We start from the raw sequence: 6,404 nt of genomic DNA, 5'->3' as shown, positions 1-6,404 counted from the left end.
AAATTGGGGGTACAAAATAAGATGAGAATAAAACAAAACAAAATCCTTATAACTCCCATCTTCAGAGATATATATATTCAAACAGATAATAAATATTAGAAAAGAAAATGAATTGTATAATTTAACTAAACTAATGCAAATCTAAAAAATAATATAATTTTTTACCCCTAGTACGCACAACATTAAAGATTGCTAATAGCAAAAATGTGGAAAACAAGCACTTTTATACACTCTTGGTGGACGTGTAAATTAGTCTATCATTTTCTTGGAGAATTGGCTACATGGATAAAAATTTTTAATGCATATTCACATGTATATAGAATTTCTACTTTATTTTGTTTTATTTTATAGTAGTAGGGGGAGCCCAACAGTACTCTACAACTCAGTTACATCGCCAGCCCTTTTTATTTTTTGTTTTGAGACAGGGTTTCACTAAGTTGAAATTACAGGCATGTGCAACCAGGCTGTCAGGCATTTCTACTTTTAAACATAGAGATTCATTTTACAGCTATAAGGCTATAGAAAATCAAAGATGTTTATAAAATCATATCTGTTCCAACATTGCCCATAATAGAAAAAAAAAAAACTGGCAACCATGGAGATATTTAAGGGGACGAATTCCATGAAAAATAGTACTTCTGTACAATGAGCTATGCAGCCATTAAAAAAGGATGAAAAAAGGGAAGATGCCAGAGGCATTTAATTCTTTATTTTTAAAGGAAAAACGTAGAGTCATAGCATGGTGTATATATTTTCAAAGAATCCACGTATGCCATAAATTCAAGATTTTTTTTTCTTTGAAAGGATATAAGAAATGAGGGATGGGTATATTTCTTAGGAGAGGGATGTTAGAGGGAAACCATGGGGGCAGGGTAGAACTGATGTCTAATATTTATGTTTGTGCATTGTTAATTGTTTCAAAACCTTATACACATATAATTTTTTCTTACTATGCCAACAGAAACTCTGGGAACTAGGATGATTGATGTGATTTGTTTGTTTTCTGCTTTCTACTTTTCTATTTTTAGACAAATAAATATTATTTATTAAGATTCTTAGAATGAGGAAGTCACCATCTTTTATGGATGGAAATACGGGGTAACCGGTATTGGATTGCACATAATATTTTTCTAGTTAATTACTGCTTATCTTAATGCCAATTACTTAAACCAAACTTATGCATCTGAGAACAATTATTTCTGAGCTCAAAGGCTACCGGAAAGATTTTTCTGCTTAATTCTCAGTTTATCCCCTTACAAGAAGATTAGAACTATTCTCTGTAGCCTGAGAATATTGAGATAAAGAAACAAAATTTAAAAGGTAAAAGAATTGATCTGTAAGAAGATTAAAATGTAAAGGAGAGCATAGAGTAAGGAGACAGATTGGGATATCAGAATTATGTCTTTAATGGCGAAGCGGGCTTTACCACATAGATGATGAAGGAAATGTAGCAGTGATGGCATTGAGTGGCAATTTATCCACCTTGGAAATAAGAAAAAATGCTGTCTTATCATGGTCTTCACTGTAAAGTAATCTGTGCAGCCTCCTCTACTCAGATATTCTCTCAGGATGTGGAACTGCTTGAAATTTGGGGATATTAGTTGTCTTTTCTTGATTGTATTTCTTTGTTCAAGTTGTTCTTTTTACATAGAATGCTATCCCCTACCTTCTTTGCTTTAAAAATGTCTACAATCTCTCTTTACTCAACTAAAATTCTCCCTTTTCTCTGAAACACTCCACTCCATAGGCAGCAGATGTAGAGATTGCTTTCCCAATGGTATTTAATATATACCCCCATTAGAGGATTATTTCATGTCACTGTAAATAACTAATTTTTTTAATGTCTCTTTCCTGTCTATGCCTTGGGCTGCTTGCTTAGCTCTTCCAAGCTAATATATTAATCTCATTTATTTACTCATTTATTCAAAAATATGTATTGAAAGCCTACTGTGTATTAGACACCATGTCAGAAACAGGGACTAGAGCAGGGTAGAAAGCTGAGAATATTTTGCACTCTTGGAATTTGCAATCTTACAGGAAACTAATAAAGAACAAGTAATCACTGTCGTAAGTGTCCAGCGAGGACAATGAAGAGTCCTTGGATGTCAGACACATGCCAGTACCTAATGCAGAGCTGTGCAAGTGAGGGAAGTCCTCCTTGAAGGGAGGCATTGTTAGAGACAGAACATGTGTCAGGCAGAAGGATCAGGGGAAGGAGCAGGTATTTCAGAGGTAGAAGCAAGAGGAGCCTGGGACCTTGGAGGCAGAGAAAGAAATGCACTCTGGTTGGAATGTAATGACCTCGGGACAGAGTGGTTAAAGAAGAGGTAGGAGAAAGAAGTACTTGAGGCTAATGCATGGTCATGCTGAATTATCACATAACAATGGAGTTACCTTATCCTAAGACAAATAAGAGGACAATCTGGTTTCGGTATTAAATAGGAAGATTGGAGGAAGTAAAAGAAGAGGCTATTGCAATCATCCAGGAGAGAGAAGATGATGATGAGGGCTAGGATGAAGATAATGACTGGGACTAAGAAAATGGCTTAAGAGACTTTTAATGAGTTAGAAGCTGTGGGGCTTAATGTTTGCTTGGATGAGAAAATGAAGGTGGTGAGTGAGTTCAGGACAGCTCTCAGCTTTTCCTATTAAGCCTAAAATGCTAGTAACTACCCCACATAATGATGTAACTATTTTTAAATGAATCAGCAACAATCCTTACAGATTTAGACATAATATTATTGTATATGACACCATCATTTTAAAAAAGGCCTCTGTATTTTTTCATGTTATTGCAAAAAGTAATTAAAATGATACCTTTGTAGAATAAGGGGAAAAAGCAAGATGACCTCAAAAACTCATTCTAGAAGTAAATCAATATAATTCTCTATATCTGAATCACTAACGTAGTGATTCACGTCTAAGTTTAAAATGTTTATTTGAGGTTTAAAAACATTTGGGAGAAAATAATTACATTCCTGATTATCATTGCATGTCAGTGCATTGTAATTGTATTACCTTTTTTTTACTTTTTCTATATTTGGTATTTTTATATATTTTCTAATTTTTATGAAGAAAAATTGAAAATAAGTCAGTTATTTAAAAATTCACTGGTTTGAGTAATAGTTAAAATAAACTTCACAACTATTTTTTTGCAGGATCTGAACTCAGCTTTCTGTGAAAACGAACACAAAACAAACTACTGTTATTTTTAAAATAAATTTTTGAAAGCTAATATGTCTCTCCACAGGAAGTATGTAAAAAGATGCTTGTCCAATATCCTGTCTTTGCAAATAAACTGGTGGCAATGGAATCATTCATTTGATTCTTAAAAATAAATTTATTCAAAAACACTTAAACTTCAATTGAGCAGCAGACTTGAGTCTCAAAATAAGTAAGTGATAGACATTTCTAATGCTCTTAAAATGAAACTGCTGTTCATGCTTCCAAACAAAACAAAACATTGAGTCTATATGACTTCTGAAGCACACACCTATAACAACTTATTTTCAGAGAAATGAGCTCTGGAAAGCAAAGAAATACTTTTCAACATTGTAAATCAAGTGCTCTACTTCATTTTATTCTCAATGATTATCAATTATACATGCATGTGTACATTTGCATGTGTGTGTATGTAGTCAGTCAACTTCTCTTAACAATACATTTGTTTGTGAGTTATATATTCATCATTATGCTGTAATTTAGTATGCTTGAAAATTTTTAGGTTCACAGTTCCATAAACAAGAAAACTATATAATAAAGGGCGTATTTAGAAAGCTATGTAGTATAGCTGTATAGTACTCTTATATGCAAATTATATTTACTTAGTCTTTTTTTTTTTTTTACTTAAAGATTTCTAAACTTAGGTCAGTTAATTAACTAGGGCCAAGAAAGCTGCAGAAGAATTATCTAGGAAGTCGGTAAAAACTAGTTCCTGAATTTCTGCTGTAGTATTATTTCTTGATCTCAATGCTGATTATGTAGTGCGTTGGTCCTAGATTTATCAAATTATGCATTTGAAATTTCTACAATTTTCTGTATGTATGCTAAAGTTAGAATGGAAGAAAATATAAAGTCTCATTAAAATACATAGCTTAGAAGAAAACAGGAGAATATCACTGGATAGATTTTGTTGGTTTGGTTTTAGAAATAGGATCTTGTTATGTTGCCCAGGCTGGTGTTGAATGCCTGGACTCAAGCCATCTCCCTGCCTCAGCCTCCCTTGTTGCTGAGACTACAAACCTCTGCCATTGCACCCAGCTAAGTAGACAAAAGTTTTTAATCAGGATACACACCAAAAAAAAAAAAGAAAAGAAAAGAAAACCCTAAAGAGAATAAAATAACAAACTGGACTACATTATAAACAAATCATCTTCATGAGGAAATACCATTAATTGAATGACAATGGCAAAAAGAAATATTTGAACATGAATTTTACTCAATAGGATTTGTAAGTGATGAATAAATATATAAAATATTTAAGGCTACATTTGTTTTTAGGAAGATTAAAGTTAAAGAATACAGCTTTCTATCTTTTGGTACCAGTAAAAACATCACCATCACCCACACACATGTGAAAAACTAAATTTAAAGACCATACTAGGTGTTGGGAATGCTGTGTAGCAATTGGAACTCTCATATATTACTGTGGGAGTGTAAATTGGTACAAGTACTTTAGAAAACTGTTTGGCAATATTCACTCTATCTGAACATATGCATAACTGTAATGGAGCAATCCCACTTGTAGGTGTACTTTGAAGAGAAGGGAGTATGCATGTCTCCAAGATCATGTTCAAGAATGCTCATAGTGATACTATTTATTACAGGTAAAATTAGAAATAAACCAAACATCATCCCCAAGAGAATGGTGCTATATAAAATATATTTTGCATTATTTTCAATTTTTGATACATCATTAAGTTATAGTTGTTTAGAAATAAATGTTTCAGAGCTGGGATAGTGGCTCTGTGGTACAGCATTTGCCTAGCATGTATGAGGCATTGGGTTTGATTCATAGCACCATATAAACAATAAACAAATAAAAATAAAGTTATTTGGGGCTAGGGTTGTGGCTCGGTGGTAGAGTGCTTGCCTAGCAAGTGTGAGGCACTGGGTTTGATCCTTAGCACCACATAAAAGTAACAAAATAAATAAATAAAATAAAGATATTGTGTCCATTGACAACTAAAATTTTTTTTAATTATTTAAAAAATTTTAAAAAAGAAAGAAATGTTTCAAATAACTTGCCCCACCCCATTGATATTCCTCTCTGGATATAAAGCATTTTAATTAGAAAAAATTCAGAAAGACCATATATATCAATTATATCACCTCTGAGATATTTTCTCATACAAATGAAAAGTTTAAAATGAAAAACATATATATATATATAATCTAATGAACTATTTAATTTTTCTGGCTTTGCTCAGAAAATTTCAAGAAATTTGTTGGAATAAATAAAACATGACAAATAATATAACATAATATTGAAGTAGTAATAAAAATAGAAATAAAAACCAAGATTAAGGAATACAACATGTTTTAAAATCTATAGAATAAAACTCATATAACTACTATGCATAATCTATAATTTTAAATGTCAGTTACACAGTTAATATCCATATAATAATATTCAATTGTACTTTATTCTAAAGTTAGAATTGCTTCAGAGGATAATGTTAAAAAGATACTGAATGGAGCTATAAACAACATTTTCAATAACATTAATACACTCACTTGGAATCTATCATCTCAGTTTTACATAATTCTTAGCTTCTAAATTTGAAATATTTCTTTTGGGATCTTCAGAAATTCACAAGTTAATTTCAATTTTTCCAAAGAACCAATTTCTAGTTCTGTTGATACAAAGATACTGCAAGGGTATTAATCTTTTTCATTTGTGTTACAAGGAATCAAAAAGTTGAGATGAAGTTTTCTAAACTTTTAACAAACTGTTCAATTTGAAAACCCAACATGATTACATTATAAATATGAATTAAATGCCATTAGCAATCACCATTGATATTTTAAAGTGTATATATGGTCCTGTTTTCTCCAAAACCCCACTTATTTTATAAGAAAATTGATTTTTTTTAGTAAAGTGGAGGAACTTCCATTTATTTCAGTCAATATATATTTTATTTGATTTTGTCATCTATTGGATATTTTGCTTCTGGGATTAAGAAATTGTTGGTGGTGAGCATTTTGAATTGGTAAATTCCAATGTGGTTTATTTAAGAAATATATTTAGTTGCTGAGGGGTTGGGGACATAGCTCAGTTGATAGAATACTTTACTAGCATGCACAGGGCTCTGGGTTCAAGTCCCAGCAACACAGACACACACATACACACACACACACACACTATATATATATATATATATATATATATATATATATATATA

The sequence above is a fragment of the Marmota marmota genome, unplaced genomic scaffold (assembly GCF_001458135.2).
Source record: "Marmota marmota marmota unplaced genomic scaffold, marMar, whole genome shotgun sequence".
Taxonomy (NCBI): Eukaryota; Metazoa; Chordata; class Mammalia; order Rodentia; family Sciuridae; genus Marmota; species Marmota marmota.
This window is presented reverse-complemented; position numbering follows the sequence as displayed.